This window comes from Silene latifolia, chromosome Y (assembly GCF_048544455.1).
Source record: "Silene latifolia isolate original U9 population chromosome Y, ASM4854445v1, whole genome shotgun sequence".
Lineage (NCBI taxonomy): Eukaryota > Viridiplantae > Streptophyta > Magnoliopsida > Caryophyllales > Caryophyllaceae > Silene > Silene latifolia.
In genome coordinates, this window is record NC_133538.1 from 215284227 (window position 1) to 215307181 (window position 22955).

At 38.1% G+C, this 22955-nt stretch overlaps 1 long non-coding RNA gene across 1 annotated transcript; it reads left to right on the top strand.

Annotated features, from left to right (window-relative positions):
• Positions 1-4066: 4066 nt before the first annotated feature.
• On the top strand, positions 4067-15956 carry LOC141627251 (uncharacterized). Its single transcript, XR_012536814.1, has 3 exons — positions 4067-4262; positions 10146-10234; positions 15890-15956. It is a non-coding gene; the product is annotated as an uncharacterized LOC141627251 (long non-coding RNA).
• The last annotated feature ends 6999 nt before the right edge of the window (positions 15957-22955 follow it).

Consider the following 22955-nt stretch of genomic DNA (forward strand, 5'->3'; position numbering starts at 1 on the left):
TTCCAAGTCAATATCCCAAACAACTCCGCATATCCGCTCAACAAAGTCAGTCTCCTTACAAATCTGTGACTCAACTTTATCGGTAAGTTTTTTCATTATATGCCACATGCGATAACGATGTCTTGCTTTCTTGAATACGAACGCACCCGAGTTTAATTGCCGCATCTTGATCAGTAAGAATGCACCGAGGTTCCTTGTTGCCCATACAATCAAGGAACTTCTTAAACACCCAAATGAATGACCCATCGTTCTCATGATCGACAAGTGCAGCGTGACAAAAGTCACCGATTTTTGTGGTTGTCAACACCAGTGTGAATGGGGTGAAGGCCATGTGGTACTTGTTAGTACCGTAAGTAGGATCAAAGGTGATGGTGTCCCCAAACAAGGAATAATTCATTCTTGCTTGTGCATCGCCCAAAAGAGCTTAGCCAAACAATTATCCTCATCAACTTGGTAAGCATAGTAAAAGCCATCTTGTGATTGAAAAGCGCCTTTAAATAATCGAGAATCATGTCAAGCATCCTTCTCACCTATATAACATTTAATATTTCTTTTGAAGTTCTTGAATTCTGTGAGAGATGCACCAATGTTTGCATACCCATTTGATTGTTCGGCTAGAATTCTAAAAGTCTTGGTAGCCCCGATGTTGAGTTTACAATTGTTAACAATTGTCTGCTTCATGTAAAGGTTAAGTGTTCTTACGTTTTTCTGGAATTCCCGTTCTTTGAGTGAGCAGAGTCTGTGATTATGACCGTCATAAAACGTATCAATAGCATACCCTATTAGCTCCTTAAGGTCATTGAATACAGCACAAAACCGTATTTTTGCCTTGCAACCAAATCTTGTTATTTTTGTTTTTTTTGGCTCAACAGACCTTTTCCTCTTCTTTTTCTCTTCTGTGTTTTCAAATTCAACAACAGGTTTGAGTTTTTTGCGATCCTCTTTGAATCCATGTGCATTGTGAGACCATTGATTTTTGTCTATCAAACCATCACGGAATCTTGTTTGTGTGTACTTTCTTGGTATGAAACCACAAGCCACAAAGATATAAATTGTAAAACTCTATTGCCTCCTCCACTTTTTACAAACATTAATCCCAGAGCAGGTTTGAAACCATTTTCTACCATCCTATTCCACTCCTCACTGCCACCTGGAGTATATCTCAATCCCAGATTATGGATAGTATTTTCTCTGTTTCGAGGGCAAGCAGTGATGAGGTGTAGAAAAAGTTGTTGCATTGGTAGAATTAATTTCAATGCCTGGAAACATTAAAACAGGAGAACTGTTATGGTTTTATTAATTTCAATATCTTAGATTCTATACAAAACAAAACAATACAACCTCTGCTAAAGTGATTATTTTAACGTTATAATGAAGTTATTGTATTATACACATGCAATTATTCTATCAGGGGGGGAGGGTTTTAGTGGAATTGGTAGCCTAGTCCACCACAATGCACACACAGTTATTTTAATGTAATATCAAAGTTATTTCATTATTAAAGAGTAGTTATTGTATGGATTTCTTTGTTAGATCCTATAAAGTAGTATTTATCAGGAAAAAAACAATCACATTAAAGAATTATTTTAACGTTATAATGCGTTATTGTATTATACAAATGCAATTATTCTATCACGGGGGGGGGGAGGGTTTTAGTGGAATTGGTAGCCAAGTCCACCACAATGCACACACAGTTATTTTAATGTAATATCAAAGTTATTTCATTATTAAAGAGTAGTTATTGTAAGGATTTTTTTGTCAGATCCTATAAAGTAGTATTTATTAGGAAAAAAACAATCTCTATTATGAGCAATTATTTTAACGTTATAATGCGGTTATTATATTATACAAATCCAATTATTCTATCAGAGGGGGGAGGGTTTTAGTGGAATTGGTAGCCTAGTCCACCACAATGCGTTTACTGATTATTTTAATGTAATAACAAAGTTATTTTAATATTTGTAAGGCGATTATTGTATTATTGTAATCCAATTATTCAAATACTAGATATTGAATGATATCATGAATGAAAACCTACATGCAATTCTTACGTTAAACTTTACATGCAATTATTGTTATGAAAACAATATGAAAACAACTTACATGCAATCGTAATTTGAACCAAAAACTTATCAACGTAATAACAACGGTTTTATATCTCGCATTATGTCACAAATTTATACTGAATTCATCGTTGTTTGATTATCAAGCATTATTATCAATCATAGTAAGCGTTTGATCGTGCGAATTCAAAGATCGTTTAGTTGAATTTTATTGGAAAAACACGTAAATTAAGGCGAATTTGTTATTTGATTCAATTTCTGAAATTATTCGATTATTAAATCAGAAATAGGGAAGAAATATCAATACCTTGATCGAAATTGAAGAATTAGGGTTTTCGGAGAATTGTGGATCAAATTTCGAAAAATTGATGAACAAATTGATAGTTTTAATTGAAAGAATCAAAATAATGAACGAATTGTTGATCAAATTTTGAAGAATCGATGAATTTCTTGATCAAATTTGTTGATCAAAATTTGAAGAATTGATGAAAAAAATTCGCGTGGTTTTTTATGAAACAGAGTGTTTATCAAGAGAGAGAGAAAGGGGAGAAAAGAGAGAAAGCGGTGGGCGATTATGAAGGTTAATTTTTGATAATTGGGTTTTGTCAACTCATTTGCTTATATATGCGGGGGAAACTCACGAAAAGTGTCAAACTCACCTGATCTTGCTATATATATATATATATATATATATATATATATATATATATATATATATATATATATATTGATTGATTGAACTCCTTTTCTGACTTTTTTGGCTTTAAAATCTATATACTTGCTTTCCTGTCATCTTTTCCTCCATGTATGGCTCCATCTCATTCTCTCCTTCACTATCAAGCAAACTCAAGGATTTGAAAGCACAAAAGTCGGCTCATAAATGGCTGAAATGGTGAGTTTGAAGCGGGCTCATATTTGAATATATACATTGAATTTTTCGCCGAATATGTACACGTACCCGTTGATGGGATTCGCATGGTGCGTAAGTTTCTCATAATGTGCAAGTATTGCTAATTTGGCCTAAATACAAGTTTTGAATGAATTTCGGTAATTCGTCGAACAATTGGTGCGCGACTATAAAATTGTTTGTCCATACCACAATTTCTAAGTAACTCAGTATCGTCCAAAATCCACACCCATACATCCTCCGTAGCAAAGCTTCTCTCAAATTCCAGGCATCTTGCTTATACAAATAGCACTTTAAAGTTCTTTTCAAAGGCCTTGATTTTCTTGGTATTAATAACTATTTGTAATATTGATTTGATTCATTTCATAGGGAGCAAATTCTGGAATGGTAATAAAATTATTTAGAAAACTTTCAGCCATACAAATGAGTTACCTTTCTCGATATTTCTTTGAGTACGCAATGGAAAAGAGAAAATATTAAGTCAATTATTTTTCTTTCCGTAGAGATGATTTCTACATCAGTTGCTAACACTTAACAAAAAAAGTGACGGTGTTAGAATTGAGTCCCTTAACTGTAAAGTTTCATAGTTGAGATTCTTAACTGAAAAAAAATCGATAGTATAAGTCCTTGTCTTTGGGTTAACTCCTTTGTTTCTGGACCGATTTTTTTCCTTGTTGCTAAGGAAGCTCCACTCAATTTGTTTAAACCCGTCTGTTGTTGCCCATCAGAGAAAATGCTGATCCATTGGTCGAAGCTGTGTTGTCGTAGCCGTGATTTGAGCTGACACACGGAGATACAATGATTGACAATGGTCAAACAAAGTTTGCATGCTCATTTGATCAAGTGTTGTTCCATACTATGATTTCAGGTTTTTATTTTTCTTTGACTGTTTTCTAATTAATTTCTCAAATTCCTCCATCTTTTTGCCTGATGAAATTCCAAATAGTCATATCCTTGTTTCCCAATTGACTTGGTTTCTCTTTAATTTTTCTGTCGTGCTCAGAAAATTAAATCCCCAATCAATCGTATCCTGAGATCCTTGCAAGCCGTTGTAACCTCGTTACAACTCCGGATTTGGCGATTAGGTGACTGATAAAAGAGCATCGTCGTATTTTTTTGTTTCCTGATGTGGGATAAGAACGGTGGTTGTGCCGCCATATGATTGATGACGGAGCACCGTCGATCCTTTGGTTCCTGATATGGGATAAAATCAGCGTGGGTTGCGCCCGTAGCCATCCTTAACGGACTACTATCAAACCTACTGGTCGTGATTCAAGGCTCCATTTCGAACTGTGAGTAGTTCCGTCCTTTTATGAAATATTTAATTCAGATTCGTCTTTTTTCCTCTTTTTTTTCATTTGATTTTACAGGTCAGGTCGTATGCCTGATAATACGATTGAAATGATAGCTTTACTGGTCTCGCGAATCAAGTCGTGTGCTTGATAATTTGATTTAATTGATAGCATGATTTTAACAATACATTTTTTTATGTTCTATGCTGATAAAAATGCATGATGTAAATTAATGTATGCTTATAATGCTAACGATATATGTTGATGCACCTTCGACAATGAAGACCACACTAAACAATTAATGACGCATTTGTTTTGAAAAATAGACTAGATAGATTTATGTTACATCTCCATTACTAGTTATGTTAAATAAAAATGAAAGATGGTGCTGTTGAGCATGATCCGGGACAGGGACGGAGTATTCGAATTCAAATAGGAATCTAGCCTTTGGCCGTGATTTTTCTTAGAAAGTTCGGCTTATCGACTTCTACTAGAATTCTTAAATCTCAGTAGCTATTCCTATGCTGCACCTGACAAGGATGGGTATCTGGTAACTCCGTATTTAATACGGATAAAGATTTCTACTAGCCCCCAGTTTTCTTCTCTTTAAATAGCACTCTCTCTTTAAACTTCTCCATCTCAAAATTTCCTCTTCACTCACAATGTCTCAAAATTTTGAAAATGCTCTAAAATTATGGCTTGACAACCTCACGAAGGATGAAAAGGACTACATTATTGGTGTTCAGCTGGGACCCTTGCTACTATCAGTGAAACAAGTTAAGATCTCCTGGGATTTTTTACGCGCTGCCGCTTTATTTTGGGATCCTGAAGTTCACGTATTCCTCTTTGGCGATCGTGAGATATGTCCTATGAAGGAGGAATTTAGTGCCATCCTAGGACCATCTGTTCAGTCTTCTCCTGCGCTTCCTAGTCTCGATGATGATTTAAGAAAAGACTTCAAAGATTATATGGGCATTACTACTCATGTAGATGAATTTTTGAACGGACGTAGGGTAAATCTTTGTCGTCTGATCGCGCACTTCACTTCCCCTAGCTATCCCAGGACTGTGATTGACTTCCGTTATAAAAAAATGGGCATTGGTGTTATACCTGCTCAACCGTTATCTATTCGTAAGCCCTTCTAATGTTTACGGACACGGCTGCCTTCTAAGAGTAGTAAAGCACATGCGCAACGACTGCTCACCTATGCCTCTGGTCTTAGCTGAAACTCTTCATTGCTTAGATACCTTACGACATAATCCAGAAGCTGCATTCTGCGGTAGCCCCCTGTTATTTCAAGTAATTTATTATGTCATTCACACAACTCACATATTTTCCTACTTCTGATTCCTTTTCTTTTTTTTTTCGACCTGGTGTGGGTCATTTTATTTCTCTTTATTTTCTGACCTAGTGTGGGTCATTTTATGTCGATAAATCTTTGTCCTAGGTATGGCTACAAGAGCGTATGCGGTTAGTTGAACGACCTCTCGATCCCAAATCTTATCAACCTCATAGCTTTGCTGGCAGACAAAGAGTTGTGAAAGGGGAGCAGTCACTTAGCTACTGGAGGGAATGGATGAACAGTGGGTTTCCAATTCGTTGGACTATATCATGGTGGCACATCCCTGCTATGACGGTCCCGCGATCTTCTATAGCATTCTATAGACTACTTGGCCTTACTCACTCCTCTTTCATATTTCCTTCTCGCTTGCTACGACAATTCGGGCGAAAACAACGAGTACCTTCTTTAGATACTATTTCTCCTGGAATTTCCCCTATGACCCATTCTTATCTCACAGAATCGTACCAATCTTTGGAATGCACGTAGGTTCTGGACTATACAAAAGGTTCCTGACTCAACCTACATAAGCGTTCATTATAAGGTTTGGATGACATCACACTTTGTAGAGGAGCGTGAATCAGCTCCTCAAGCGGAATGTAGGTTGCAACTTGATGCTACTGAGGTTGGAGAAGGACCTGACCTGACTCAGACAAACTCTAAGACTCAAGACTCGAGTAGAGAACACAAAAGTTGAGGTAGTAGAAGTCTGGTTTGGAAAAGAAAGAAAGATCAGAATGACCCGGATGATCAGAATGAAGCTAGAAAGAAGAGTACAATGGCTAACGAACCTAAGGAGTGACAATAAGTGGAATCTAGAGTCTTCTAAATGTAGTTGTAGCTTATTAGGATTGAAATAAAGTGATGGATTATGAACTTTACAAACCTCAAAGTTTGTGTAGGAATTTTTTTTACTTCCATGATAGCTCTAGATATAGAATAAGAGGAATGATTGTTAGTTTTCTCAGATTAGTTGCCACTTTTTTTGAAAACTCCTAATTGGGAGCGATATATATTGATAACAAAACTTGCTACAGATTCTAAAATTTTTGAACTTGTTACTCTTTTCTAAGTTTTTTTCTTTTTTTTTTCTCTTTTAGAGCATTTTCACAAAAAAAAAACCTGAGAGGGGTCTTCATTCTGAATTGTTGCCCACTCTGTTTGCATCCTTCTTCGTCTTCTGCTTCCTTATTTGTTCGTTTATTCTACTGTGGCCGTCCTTTATGTCTACTGCTGCTACTGGACTTCATTCAATTCATTTTTTTTTGAGGACCTGGTAGGGGTCTTCTCTTTTTTTGTTCTTCAACTTAGGATGGGTCTTTAACTTGGGAGTGATGTTTATCTTTCATGGGACCTGAGGGGGTCCCTTTTTTCCTTTTTTCGACTGTTGTTGCGTTTTTATTTTTCTGTTTTACTTAATATTAATTTATTTTTTATTTTTTTTATTTTTTTTTACGACCTGTGAGGGGTCTTTATTTTATTTTATTTTGGTATACTTACACATGATATTTCTTCAACTGATCAAGATTGGTTAATTAACTGAACTCAGCCCCTTCTATGTCTGTCAGTTGCACTGTCCCTCCTTTTAAAATCTTTTTAATTATGTAAGGGCCGGCCCAGTTTGGTTTGAACTTGCCTCTGGGGTCTCTGACCGGTGCCCGTATTTCTTTAAGAACTAAATCTCCATCTTTTACGTTCCTTGCCCTGACCTTTTTATTAAAAGAACGAGAAATCCTTCTTTGGTATAACTGAACTTGGTTAAGAGCTGCTAGTCTTTTCTCATCTATTAATAACAATTCTTCATATCGAGCTTGGACCCAATCCACTTCCGGTATTTGGCTTTCCAATGCGATTCTAAGAGAGGGAATTTCAAGTTCTATAGGAAGTACTGCCTCCATCCCGTAGACTAGTGAATATGGTGTTGCACCGGTTGGTGTTCTAACCGACGTACGATATCCCCATAAGGCGAAAGGCAACTTTGCAGGCCAATCATGATACTTTTCTGTCATCTTTTCAATTATAGATTTCACATTTTTATTCGCCGCTTCCTGGTCTATACGTAGACAACTTACGCTGCTGGATCTTGTACTGCGTTAGTAAGGTAGCCACGTCTTTCTTAAAATGGGAACCATGATCACTAATCAATTCATGAGGGACACCATACCTACAAATTATATTTTCGGTGATGAACTTGGCAACATGTTTAGAAGTCAAGGTAGCATAAGACGCTGCCTCAACCCACTTAGTAAAGTAGTCGATTGCTACTAATATAAGTTCATGTCCCCCGGTTCCTTTGGGAGTGATTTTGCCAATTATATCTATGCCCCATATCGAAAATGCCCAAGGTGATGCCAAATTGTACATCAATGAAGGTGGTATATGCTGTGCATTGGCATAAATCTTGCATTTATGACACCTCTTAACGTATTGTGTACAATCATGTTCCTGTGTCGACCAAAAATATTCTATTCGCATTATCTTTTTAGCTAGCATCCGACCGTTCATGTGCGGTCCACAAGTACCATTATGCACTTCTTCCATAATTCTTTTAGCTTCCTTTTCATCCACACATAAAAGTAATATCCCTTGCTGAGACTTCTTGTATAACTTTCTTTGACTAAGAATAAATTGTGCTGCAATCCTTTTGATAGCGCGCTGCGTCCTTACATCAGAATCTGGCGGAAAGCCTCTTCCTAAATGGTAGTTCAATACATCTTTGAACCATGGTGTGTCATCACCGGTTACTGTATTATCAAGGGCCATACAGTATGCTGGTTCTTCTCTTCTTTCAATGCATAATGGAATATTTTCTAATTCATGTGGAATATTGATCATCGACGCCAATTTAGTTAGAGCATCTACGAATTGGTTTTCATCTCGAGATAAATAAATGAATTTCGGATCGTCAAAATGCTTGAGAATGGTTTCGAGGTATGTTTGGTAAAGTGCCAGGACCTCACTTTTGACTTTCCATTTTCCCAAACTCTGATTTATAACGAGTGACGAATCTCCGTATACTCTTAAGTTTTTAATCCCCAAGGCTGCTGCTGCCCGAAGTCCTAATATACATGCTTCATATTCTGCTTCATTATTTGTGACGCTAAAATCTAACTTGACTGAGAGTGGGGTATGTGCCCCATCTGGTGAAATCAACAGTACACCTATGCCATATCCCTTTTGATTGGATGCACCATCGAAAAATAACTGCCAATAGTCGTCATCAGTAACAAATATTTCCTCGTCAGGGAAGTCGTATGCTTCCTGTTTGTCTTCTGAGATGGGAAAGTAAGCTAGGTAGTCTGAAATTGTCTTTCCCTTGATGGATTTAAGAGCCATGAATGTAAGATCAAATTCAGCGAGCATCATTGTCCATCTTGCTATTCTGCCACTAAGAACTGGCTTTTCAAAGAGATATTTAATAGGGTTCATTCGTGATATGACATGAATTGTGTGGGTCAACATGTAGTGCCTTAACTTCTTAGTGGCCCACACTAATGCTAGACAGGATTTCTCGATTGGAGAATAATTGGTTTCGTATTCCAGGAATTTTTTGCTCAGGTAGTAAATTGCTTTTTCTTGACCATCCTGAACTTGTGCTAACATTGCACCCATTGATGTCTCGGTTACTGTCAAGTATAAGAGAAGTGGTAGTCCAGGTCTTGGAGGGACCAGGATTGGTGGGTTTTCTAAGTATTTTTTTACTTTTTCAAATGCTTGCTGACATTGCTCATCCCATTCAAGGGATGCTCCTTTCTTTAGTTTCTTGAAAATTGGTTCACACACCATGGTAAGCTTGGATATAAAACGACTAATGTATTGTAACTGCCCCAAACATGCCCGAACTTGCTTCTCTGTTTTTGGTGGTGGCATATTTCTAATTGCCTTGATCTTGGATGGATCAGCCTCAATGCCTCTATTACTAACAACATATCCTAAAAGCTTCCCAGAGGTAACCCCGAAAGCACATTTTTGGGGATTGAGTCGAACATTATATTTCCGGAGTCTATTAAAGAATTTTTGTAATGCGGTTGTATGACCTTCCCTATCCAATGACTTTACTATCATATCATCTACATAGACCTCGACCTCCTTGTGCATCATGTCATGCAATAGCGTTGTAGCGGTCCTTTGGTAAGTGGCTCCCACATTTTTAAGTCCAAATGGCATAACTGTATAACAATACGTTCCCCATTCAGTGAGGAATGTAGTTTTCTCCATATCTTCCTCGGCCATTTTAATTTGATTTTACCTTGCGTAACCATCCATAAAAGAAAGTAGAGCTTGACCAGCCGTGTTATCCACTAAAATGTCAATATGAGGTAGTGGAAAATTGTCTTTTGGACTTTCTTTATTAAGGTCCCTATAGTCAACACACATTCTGACCTTTCCGTCTTTTTTGGGTACCGGAACAACATTTGCCACCCACTATGGGTAGTTAGCTACTCTTATAAAACCTGCATCTAATTGCTTTTGTATTTCCTCTTTTATTTTTAATGCCCATTCTGATTTCATCCTTCTAAGTCTCTGTTTTATGGGTTTTGCAGCAGGATACAGTGGGATAGTATGTTCAGCAATTTCTCTGTCTATGTCGGCCATATCTTTATAAGACCAGGCAAACACGTCGCGATATTCTGTGAGTACTTTAATCAAACTTGCTCGTTCTTCTGAGTTTAGTGACAACCCAATCTTTATTTCTTTAATGTGTGGGATCAGTTTGGGGTGGATAGGGTCTCGTTTATGGATAATGGTATCTTTCTTGTTAGATTTAAGAGGCCAGAACAGAGAGATGCTTTACTGAATTCTGGTTATTACTTATTTGAAAACAAACCTGTGGTTGTAAACCATGGAATTCAGATGCTGATTTGGTTAAGGGAGATGTGGATATTGTGCCTGTGTGGATTAGAATGACAGGAATTCCCTTAAAGTTTTGGGGTGACTGTTTTTCTAGTATTGCGGGTTTGGTTGGAAAGTTTGTCAAAAAAGATGACTTGACTGTGGAAAAAATCAGGCTTAGCTATGCTAGGGTGCTGATTGAGCTTCATATGGGATAAACCTTGCCAACTATGGTGTATTTTTTGGATGAATTAGGAAATAAAGTGGAGGTGAAAGTTGAGTATGAGTGGAGACCTGTTGCCTGTGTTGCTTGTAAGGGTTTTGGGCATGATGAGCATCAGTGCAGGAAGAAAGCAGCACAGAGGAAGCCTAAATCTATGGCCAAAGCAGTGAACCTACCTCATAAGCCAAAGCAGGTATGGCGGCCTGTTCAGCAACCTGTGCAGGAAGTGTAGATACCTGCTGCTAAGTCTCCTGTGCAGGTTACTCCATTGTTTACGCCTGAAGTGTTCCCACCACTAGCTAAGGGTATATCTTCTACTCCAGCTAGACAGTTAATGAGACTGAATAGACAAGATGGGGTTTTTGGACAAAAGGTGGTAGGGAAATCTGGTGCCTATACTTTCATGGATGCCTTGAATGGGATGAATACTCATGGGGAAAGGGTTATTGAGAGTGGAAAGGACCCCCCTTCCAATAAGTCTAATGCATAGTTTAGGTTTTTGGAATGTCCGGGGTCTTAATGACCTGAATAAACAAAAAGTTATGAAGTGGTTTATGCATAATAATGGTGTAGGATTGTTTTGGCTTTTAGAGACTAAATTAAAACCTAGTGTTCTACTTAATAAGAATTCTTCTTTATGTGATGGGTGGAGTGTTTCTACGAATTATAGTTGGCATAAAGGAGGAAGAATTTGGGTCCTTTGGAATCCTTTTTGTTTTGAAGTGAATTTCTTAGCTTATGGTGCTCAGTTCATTCATATGATGGTTGAATCAAGAACTGATCATAAGAAGTTTTTGTTAACAATGATTTATGCTTTTAATGGACTTAATGAGAGGCAGGAGCTTTGGAATTTCTTAAACCAGGAGTCTGAGTGTTGTTCTTTACCTTGGTTGTGGACTGGGGATTTTAATACTGTCCTTTCTCCTGTTGAACGTCTGGGAGGTAATACTACTGAGGCTGAAATGCAGCAGTTCCAAGATTGTGTTTCTATTTGTGGGATGGAGGATATCTCTGCAACTGGAGCCTTATTCACTTGGTCTAATAAACAGGATGCTGGGAGTAGAGTTTATAGTAGGCTTGATAGAATTATGGGCAATCAGGAATGGGTGGATAGTTTTGGTGATTATTTGGCACATTTCCACCCTGAAGGATTATTTGACCATTGTCCTTGTACTTTGGTTGATAGGCAGACTGACTTTGGTGGCAAGAAAAACTTTAAATATTTTAACATGTGGGGGACTTCTAAGGAGTTTAAAGAGTGTGTATCTGGTGTATGGAAGAATACCTATGGTGGCACTAAAATGTTTAAGGTGATTAAAAAATTCAAAGCTTTGAAACCTGTTTTGAAGTTGTTGAACAAGACATGTTTTTCTGATGTGGAGAATAGTACTGTCATTGCTAGTGCACTGCTAGAAGAGATTCAGAGGAAGCTAATGGAGCAACCTGGGGATATGGAGCTTATTGAAACTGAGTATAACCTGTCCCAGGAGGTGAGGGCTTTGATTGAGGCTAGGGATAGTTTCCTGGCTCAAAAAGCTAAGGTTCAATGGTCCATTGCAGGGGATATCAACACTGCCTACTTCCACCATGCTATCAAGAAAAGAACTATGATAAATAAAGTTATGCAAATTGAGACAAAAGAGGGGATTCTCTGTACTGAAGGGTGTAAGATTCAGCAAGCCTTCCTTGATTATTATGAGGAGCTGTTAGGTCAGAACAATAAGACTACTGATGTTAATGTTAGAGTAGTCAGAAGGGGGAGCTGCTGTACTAAAGATCACTGGGCTTTGTTGGCTAAGCCTGTTACACTTGAGGAGATTAGGAGTTGCCTATTCAGTATTCTTAAGGATAAATCTCCTGGTCCTGATGGTTATACTAGTCAGTTTTTCAAGGATGCGTGGGATATTGTTGGAGATGAGATAGGGGGTGCTATTATGAATTTTTTTGACTCACGGTAAACTACTTAGTCGATTAATTCCTTGTGATCACTCTTATACCTAAGGTGGATAGACCTACAAATGTCACTCATTTCAGGCCTATTTCGTGCTGTAATGTTATATACAAGACGATTTCTAAGCTCATTTGTAATAGGTTGGCTTTGGTGTTGCCTGACATTATTAGCAGGAATCAGGTAGCTTTTTTCAAGGGTCGTAGTATTCTGAAGAACATTCTTATCTGTCAAGACTTGGTGAGATATTATTCAAGGAGAACTGTGTCTGCTAGAAGTATGTTTAAATTGGATTTGCAGAAAGCCTATGATACTATTGAGTGGGGATTTGTTGAGCAAATGCTAGGTGCTTTGCATTTTCCTGAGAAGTTTAAGGGCTTGATTATGAGTTGTATCACCTCTACTTCTTTTACTTTGAATTTGAATGGTATACAGTTTGGCTACTTCCATGGAAAAAGGGGCTTGAGGCAGGGTGATCCTATGTCCCCTCTTATTTTCACAATATGTATGGAGTATCTGACTAGGATTCTGGACTATGCTACTCAACAGTGGTATTTTAGGTACCATCCTCTATGTGTTGGGTTAAAATTGAATCATTTGTTATTTGCAGATGATTTAATGTTATTTTGTAAAGGAGATGTGAGGTCCATGATGTTGCTGCTGAGGGCTATCTCTACTTTTTCAGCTGGATCAGGGTTAAGAGTGAATGCTAGTAAGTCTGAGGTTATTTTTAATGAAGTTTCTGATGATGTTAGAGCTGACATTGTTCAAATATCTGGGTTTAAAGAAGGGCAGCTTCCTCTTAGATATCTAGGTATTCCCATCCAACCTGGTAGGCTAACTAGGCAGGACTGCAATATTTTTCTGGATAGGATTACTGCTAAAATTAAAGGGATTGGAGCTAGAAAGCTCAGTTATGCAGGAAGGCTTACTGTGATCAATTCTGTTCTGAATACCTTACACAATTATTGGGCTTCCATTTTCCTGATTCCAAAATGTATCATCACTAGAATTGAGGCGATTTTGCAGAAATTATTTATGGGATGGTGGAGCTGAGTATCAAAGAGCACCTCTAGTTGCATGGCATACAGTGTGCTGCACTAAAAAAGAAGGAGGTTTGGGGATTAAAGAAGCAAGGGTGTGGAATATAGCAACGGTTGGTAAGCTTGTTAACTGGATTTACACTAAGGCAGATCGGTTATGGGTTTTATGGATTGACCATGTGTATATGAAAGGAGGTGATTGGCATTCGTATACTCCTCCAACTGATGTTAATTGGAATTGGAGGAATATTTGCAAGGTGAAGAGTAGGTTGGCTGCAGGGTTTCAGAATGGTGTTTGGGTTCATGATTCCAAAGGCTATTTCCGTAAGCTCTGGTCTTGTTGGTTGCAGGTACACACCCCCTGTGCAATGGTATGAGGATGTTTGGGACAGCTGGTGTGTCCCTAAGCATGACTTTATTGGTTGGCTTATTAAGAGAGAAGCTCTCAATACTCGTCTGAAGTTGAAGCATATTGGAGTTTGTAATACTGATAACTGTGTTCTTTGTGAAGGGGGACCTGAATCTCATGCTCATTTATTCCAGGACTGTCCTTACAGTGTCAGGGTGATAGGATGCATTGAAGCCTGGCTGCAAATGAAGTTACCTTCTACTGGTTTTCATTATACTGAGCAGCAGAGGAGAATTGGAAGAGTGGCCTTAATGGCCTGCTGGTACCATCTCTGGCAGGAAAGAAATAGGTGCAGGTTGGAGTTGAATCTGCAAAATCCAGATTGTATTAAGGAAGCTATTAAGAAGCTGATGACAATTAGATTGAGAGGTTGCAAATTAATCCCAGCACGTAGTTCAGATAAAGAATGGTTACAAAGAATAGGGGTTGTTATTTCATAGTTTGTCTTTGTTACTATTAGTAGTCGTTGAAGTTGCTGAAAAATGTATGCTGAATGATGTATCCTCTTGTTATTGATTTATAAAAATGCTCACATTACACCAAAAAAAAAAATCTTTATTTCTTTCTTTTCTTGATCTGTGCCTATGTTTATTAATTTCGTTTCCTTGATTATTGATGTTTTATTTTCCTGATGTGTTAATGCTTTAATTATATCTTTTCGCAACTCATCTTCATCGGAAACTAAACAATCAGAATAAGATATGGGAGAGGTTGGAGAACCAGACAAGTAATTGAAAGCTATTTTATTATCCTTGGAAAGAAGTAAATTAAGGAGTAGATCACTAGACTCGGAATTTGAACTTGAATTAGAATTAATAGGGGAACTCCCCGACTCAGCATGAAAAGAAATAGGGTTAAACCCCGACTCATTTAGGACACTAGACTTGATAATACTAGACTCGATAGAGGTATGGAAGGGTGAAAACCCCCTTGCGCTCGATCGACTCTGTCTCAGACTCGGTTTCAGATTCGGGTTCGGACTCGGCTTCCTCAAACATAGGCCCTTCTCCCACACTGATTTTGATACTCTTTCCATTAGTTGTAGTCCACTTCCTGGTTTTACGCCATCCATGCTCTATGTTATTGTTGCAATGGGTTGTGATTAGCATAGAAGGGTCAAAGTTGTTGTCTTGAAGTGCCACGACAAAATGGTCTGACTGTTTTATGGGTGCTTGTCCAAAGAGTAAACCAAAGGCATTATTATTTGTTTTTGGAATCCAATCTTCGGTTGGCATTTTTAATGGGAGGGGAAGTGCCTCCTCATAAAAGTAACAGTCCTCAAATATTTCAAATCCGGGAACTTTCTGTTTTGTCTTTTCGACAAAGAATGGTTCTGGAAAGTTAAAATATGGAAAATAATCACCTTCTTTGACAAATTGTCCATTTAATGTGTGTGGATATGCACCTATTGTTTGATTTGTAGGTCTATTGTCTCTCTTAGCAGCTTTTTCCTTCATTCTTTTTGTCAATGCTTCTCTTATTTCTTTCTTGGATGGCAGAAACCCTAAGCCGAAGAGGTCGTGTTTGATTCGGTTAAGTGAAGGGTCGGATGCCCTTTTGGAAGTATTACCAAGTGTTGTCCCATGCATGTAGCCGTTGTTTTTCATTATTATGTTCACAGTAGTATTTGCATAATAGGGGCTAATTTTTTTATCAATGGGTTGTGACTCGTCTTCTATGAAAGCGACCTCTTCGCTGAAACCCCATAGGTCTACGTCATCTTCACCATGGTTAACTTGCAATACTGGATTGGGTGTGATTTCAACTCTGGCAGGTGATGCATCTAGAGTAATTACTGATCCTTGAATTATCATTTTGACTTTTTGATGCAGGGATGAAGATATGGCATTAAGCTCATGAAGCCACGGCCTTCCCAAAAGAAGATTATATGAGGCAGGTATGTCGATCACCAGAAACGTGACTTTCTTTTCTGTGGGTCCAGTAGTTATATTAGTTTTTAACAGCCCCAATACGTCTCTACGTGTGTTGTCATATGCACGAACAATCCGATTAGTCTTCTTAAAGTCTTTTTATTCAAAGCCTAAAGCTTGGGTTGTTCTGAGTGGGCATAGGTTTACTGCCGATCCATTATCAACTAGTGAGAGGGTCACATATTTTTTGTTGCATAGTGTAGTTAGGTGGAGTGCCTTATTGTTGAGTCCTCCGCAGCGGGCTTATAGAATTAGGTCCGTGAGACCGACCCACAAGTAAGTGAGGTTCCATCCTAAAACCAATTGGTGATAGGAGGAGTAGCCCACTTACTTATAAGCTAGTCCCCTCACTATTATTTTACCGATATGGGACAATGCCCCTCACACACATATGGGAATTGACCTCAACAATCTCCCCCTTCCACATGTGTGTGTGTGTGCTGAAAATCCCCCTCACTTGGCGCTACTCCGCACCCGACACAACCCCGCGTCGGGCCGACCAGGCTACTCCGCACGATGCTACTCCGCATCTCTGGTCAATCAAGGGAGAGAGTCAAACGGTGGTGCTACTCCGCAACCACGATGCTACTCCGTGCCATCTCGAGCATCGTCACCACATCGCACCTTACGGTCCCAAGCCGAACCATCGGCTCTGATACCACTTGCTGAGTCCTCCGCAGCGGGCTTATAGAATTAGGTCCGTGAGACCGACCCACAAGTAAGTGAGGTTCCATCCTAAAACCAATTGGTGATCGGAGGAGTAGCCCACTTACTTATAAGCTAGTCCCCTCACTATTATTCTACCGATGTGGGACAATGCCTCTCACACACATATGGGCAGAGACCTCAACACTTATTATGCTTTATACCCTCTGGGGGTAAATCTTTATCAGAGAACGTGACCACGGGCGCCTCTCTGTCCGTTGTCAAATAACTGGCCAATTCAGCCGAAGTAGTTTCAGATGGGACACTCATACTTGTCAATGCATTTAAAATAGCTTGTCTATGTTCCAGTGAGTTGCATAATAAGTCCCAAACAGTAATGTCAGCTTTTAATTTCTTGAATAACTTAATGAGAGCATCATCTTCCTGTGCATTTTTATTTTCCCCTTCTTTACTTTGCATAACCTGGGGTGGGCTTACGTCAGGAGGTTTATAGTCCCTACCTGACCGAGTCAAATGTTGTACATTGTTCTGGTCGAGTTCAGTATCAGTGTCGTCTTTGCCTTCATTATCTGCCCAAATGTCATTAGATACTCTTTCTTCATCACCCCAAATATCATGAGCCGTATCATCATCTTCCCATTCGTCCTCCTCATCAATCACCTATAAACCCATAACATCATATATAAACTGAGTCGGGTCAGTATAAATAGAGTCATTAGCTGAAATGGCCAGTACGTCTCCGAGTGGATTTTTATTATTGTTTGGCTTTCGGGCTGCTTTGGGTAAAGGGATAGTGCGATTATCAATCAAATTTTGGATAGCATGCCTTAAGGTGAAGCAATAATCCGTATCGTGCCCTTTACCTCTGTGATATTTGCAATATTCATTTTCTCTCCATTTCGGACTTTTGTTTGCTGGATCTGGAGTGGGTCCAATAGGTTTTATATATCCTTCCTTAATTAATCGGTCCAGTGCTCGTGACAGTCTCATACCTAGATCAGTGAACTCCCTTCTTGGTTTTTGTTCCACGACATTTACTGAATCTCCCCCTTTAGAGGTTGAAGCAAAGTTTTTCTTATCTTTGTTAAAGCAACCTTTGGACTAATTTTTGGCAGTAGACTCGACAACATCATCTTCTATTTGTATACCAATCTTGTTTAGTCGAGAAAAGGATTCAATGCCTGCATATCGCAGGTGTGATTTATAAGGTTCCCGTAAATTTTTCACAAAAATATCCACCTGTTCGGCTTCCGGCGATCTTTCAATCATTTTTGCAGCTTTATTCCTCCACCGAGCTAAGAAATCTGTAAAAACTTCTTTCTCAGTTTGCTTCGTAACTTCTAAATCCTACCTTGTGATCAATAAGTCTGCATTGCTGGAGTATTGTGTCAGAAATTCTTTTTTTATGTCTTCCCAGTTAGATACACGTGTAGGATCTAGGGAGAAAAACCAACTCCGGGCTACATCTTCTAGAGTGGAAGGAAAAGTAGCCGGAAAAACTGATGCATCCACTTATTTTAAAGCCATTGCTTGTACAAAGCTTCTTATGTGGTGAGCTGGATGCTCGGTACCCTTGAATTTTGGTAGGTCAGCGGTCGTAAATTTAGGAGGTAGTTTGCCTCGTATGTTCGGCATGTTACATTCAACATCGAGTAGGTCAGGATACTTAGTGTTTCTTTTGATAAGTTTCTCCATGTCCTTGAGCTTTTTGGTTACGTCATCCTCACCACTACTGTCATCCTTGATTTTGTCTTCTATGGATGACAATCGGTCGGTCAAAATGGATAGAGCATTCTTAAGGCCTTTGACTGATTCTTCGAGCGACATGGTGACTGGTGGTTGGGTTACAAGTACGGCTTGCGGTATACTAATTAGTCTCCCTGTACCATTCTCTCGTCCCCAAGCTGGAGTGACTACTAAGTTTGGGTCTTTTTTGCGCCTCCCTATCCTAGATCATGAAATCTTAGCTTTAGAAAAGGATTTTATTTCTTTTATAACAAGACTAGAATGGAGTATGTGAATGCACATGTACAACTGCTTATAATGAAAATTTTATTGCAGTATGAGATCTGAATGCAAATGCCTGATAACCCCTTTTTTTTTGTTATGCAGAGAACGGCGCAATGCGCAAATGCTGACGGGAAATTTTGCCACTGCCTAGATACGAGTCCTAAGGTATATACTCTATACGTGGCAAATAACGAACCACCTATAAGACTATAAATCATGTTCATTTTTTTCTCGCTGGACTCGCTACTAGCGAATAGACAAACGGACAGACTCAGACATGATAATGCTAAATGCAATGGTTTATGGATGAATGTTCACATAAGACTGAAGTGATGAGTACTAATTTTATTTTTTTATGTGTGACTGATGAACAGAATGAACTCTATACTATTTTTTTTTTTGGAGTGTGCAGGACCGATGGACAGAATGACGGACTGAGAACGAAACTGACGGATGTAATTGAGAATGCTGCTTAGGCTAATTTATGGCTGTATGTGAGTGGACAATGCATACTAGCTATCTCTGTTAACACACGTCTTGAACAATTTCTATATATCATATTTTTTTTTTGGATTAATTTATTACGAGTAAGATCATGTCAATAATTATCAACAAACATGACACATAATATAGCCTAACAAAGGTTCTACGGGATCTATGGTTAGGTTTATGGTTAATAATTGGGTACTCACAACATTAAAATACCCGACGGTATCTCTCGCTTTTGTGCTCCCCCAGTCATATGGACCAGACAAGTTGGCAAAACGCGACGTCATGAGGTGGAAAATATGTGTAAGGCCTAGTCGGTCGAATGGACCTTCTAAGTATACAACATACTTTGCCGAGGGTGAATAGGGTGGCTTAAATGGCGTAATATTGGCTAACGGGGAGCCTACGCCTTTTTTGTTTGAAATAATTATATATATAAAATATAAAGTATAATAAAACAAAACTATTTTAATATACACAGCAGAGAAAATAATATGGAAAGTAAATACTCATATCAAAGTGTCGTAGATTAGCATTGCATGCGACGGTAAGGACAGGTGTAGACGATTCATCAAATTCTTTGTTACTTGTTAGCCACGTTAAAACATGCAATCAACATTTTCTTTGGAAAGCTTGTGTTGACGACCTTCAAACGAAAAGTAGACTTCTCAAGAGTCATATTGATGTCCCACCTCATTGTGTTATGTGCAACAACCCTATTGAAAACAAAGATCATTTCTTTTACGAATGTCCCTTGATTGGGTCTGTCATCCAAGACCTGAACATTATTAGTTTCAACGAGTTTTTGTCAAATTATGATACTATTATAAGTCAAAGTTTTCTAACGAAACTTAATTATCTCAAGGATTTAATTTCAAAAGATGACTTTATAAAGATTATCTTTATTTGGTGGAATGCATGGTTCCATAGAAATGGTATTATTTTTAATAATTTTAATTTAAGTATCAGCAAACTTATTACTTTATGTAATAATAGCACTAAGACATGGAATGTGACTAGATTTAAGGATCTCAACAATCCCGCGGTAGAAGAGTCAGTTAGAAACAATTCTAGTAAGGAAGAGATTTGGTGGGAAAAACCTACAAACGGTTTCCTAAAACTAAATTTTGACGGATCGAGAATAGAAGGTAATAAAGCTGCTTTAGAATATTATTTAAGAGATCACAATGGTAAAATCGTTTTGTTGGGAGCAAAAAAGTGCGGATCCAATAGTATCCTTGTTACGGAAGCACTTGCTTTAAAAGAAGGTATTTTAGCAGCTAAATACTTAGGAATCTTAAAGTTAATTGTGGAGGGTGATAACTTATGTGTTATTAACTCGATTCGAGGTACTTGGCAAATTCCGTGGGAAATTTCTAGTATTATCAAGGATGTGAAATTAGACCTTCATTTTTTCGATGAAGTGATAATTAGACATTGCTTTCGTGAAGCCAACAAGGTTGCTGACTTCATGGCTTCAGTTTGACATTCATGTCCAACTCTTTCGAGGTGGTTTGATAGCCGGTGGCTTCAACTTACCTCCCTCATTCGAAAGGATGAGATAGGTTGGTCCTACCCTAGAGGATCAACCTAGTTTTCTTACCTAATCAAAAAAAAAAAGCAAAAAAAAACATGTAATCAACAACACTTTGATACTTTTTGTTTGTTCTTGATTTGTTTCCCTCTAATCACAACACTTCCAAACAGTGCTCCAAAGACGAAAACAATAATTGTCAAATATATATTATTACCATTAAATTTCAAGTCTTACCCTCTTATTAAGTCCCCAACAGAGTCGCCACTGTGAGATCCCTGAAAAAATCTCCTTTTTTAAAAATAAATAAATAGTATGGAGTCGCCAGTAGGTTTTATAAAAAAAAACATACAAAAATAAGTTAACAGAAAAAGACCCATTTTGATCCCTGGTATGGGGACTAATCCGTCACTCCGGCCTAAACCAAAGATTGCGGATTCGGGGGTAAAGGTACGGTCAAGGAAGGTGTTAGGCACCCGGACCGCCCATCAAACTGACGACCTCTACTATTATTTGTAATATTATATATTTGACGATATAAACAAAAGAAAAAGTTTTTTTTTAAACAATTTTATACAAACTATTTACAAACAACGAAAGTTAAATTACGATAATATAAGAAGTAAGGAATAGATATGACACCCTCAGGCCTACCTGGATACGACGTTTCGACAATTAGCTTACTCAAACTGACTTTAGGGCGTCTTTATGCTCAAAATAGGATGGATGTATGTATGTCAGGGTATGCTGGGAAGGTAGTATTTTCTATGGAATAGTATTTTTTTTTTTGTAGATTTTCTGTGAATTTTCTGTGTTTGAATAAGGGTGCAAAGGGAAGTATTTATACTAATTAGGACGAGAGTATTTGATAAGATATGAAATTTCTGAAAACGGAGTTTTGCATGAACACCTATTTGCAAACCGTGTAACATTATCTTTTAGTGTGCTTTACTTATCTCGTGCCGTCCTCCTGATTTCCTCGTTAAACTCCACTACTTTGCATGAATATCAGTTCTTATCTTTAGAATTTACATCCTGAAAAAAACTCAAATTCCTTGCTCTGTATTTCGATATTCGACAACTCATGTGACACATGATGTTGGACTTTAACTTCACGTGCCGGAAACAATGAATTCAAGTCTAGTCAACGTGAATCACTGAAACAAGACCTTAAAACTATAAGTTGGGATGACTTATATATATTTGGCCCAACTAAACCCCATTTTAACCGCAACACATACAAATGTACAATTTCATTTACGGTTTTGTGTCATTAATATTAACTGACAAGAATTCCTAATATGGTATAATCCTTAGAAATAAATGAATGGTGAATATAGTCAGTGGTCGAAGTGGACCGGATGATAAAATGATTGTTTTAGGGACACTTTTAAGCATAAGGAACCCTATATCAAATTCAAGTAAGTTTCATTCCGAATTAAATAAGGGCCTCATCATCGGGTGTTCGCAAGGCTAGTAGACATTTTCAGGTGTCTACAGTCGCCCCCAGAAACATCGCAACAAAATCGATGTAAATGGGGCAAAATAACCGATGTCAATGAGACTTTTTCTACTAGTGCCGATTCGACATGCGGCAGAACGGTCTGCATCCAAGACTCAAACGACAGATCGGAAGTCGAGAACCCACCATCGGCAGGACAGTCCGAAAGAGGCGGAAAATATGAGTTAAACCCATACTTGGCAGATCGGCACAAGTAGGGCGTAAAGAAAAGTCAAGCAGTAAGGTATAGCATAAAGGCATTATCATAAGAATACGACTCACTACAAGCAATTATTTATAATAATTCTTTCATACTTGTATTATATTAATAAATATTTCATTTCATAATTTAACATGCCGGCTAAATAAAATATAACAAGCGATAATGAATAATTTACATTATGTAAAATTACGGAATAAAATGGAACCGATACAAGTGGTTCATTTTTAAACATTCCCATGATAATGGGTTGGCCCAACCAAAAAAAAGGCATACAAGTCCAACCAAAAGGTGTACACAAACCCAATAAATAAGTGAGTACAAACCCAACAAACAAGTGAATACAAACCCAAGTACCCAACAAATGAAATATGGCAAGCCCGGTAAATAAAACATAACAAGCCCAGCAAATGAGATATAGTGAGCCCAACAACTAAATTATAGTGAGCCCAACCCTAAAACAAAGCAAGTCACCCAAAACATTCAAGAATCAAAACAAGGAGAGTAACAAGGCTCCTCAACCGTGACCAACAACACGAGTCACCAT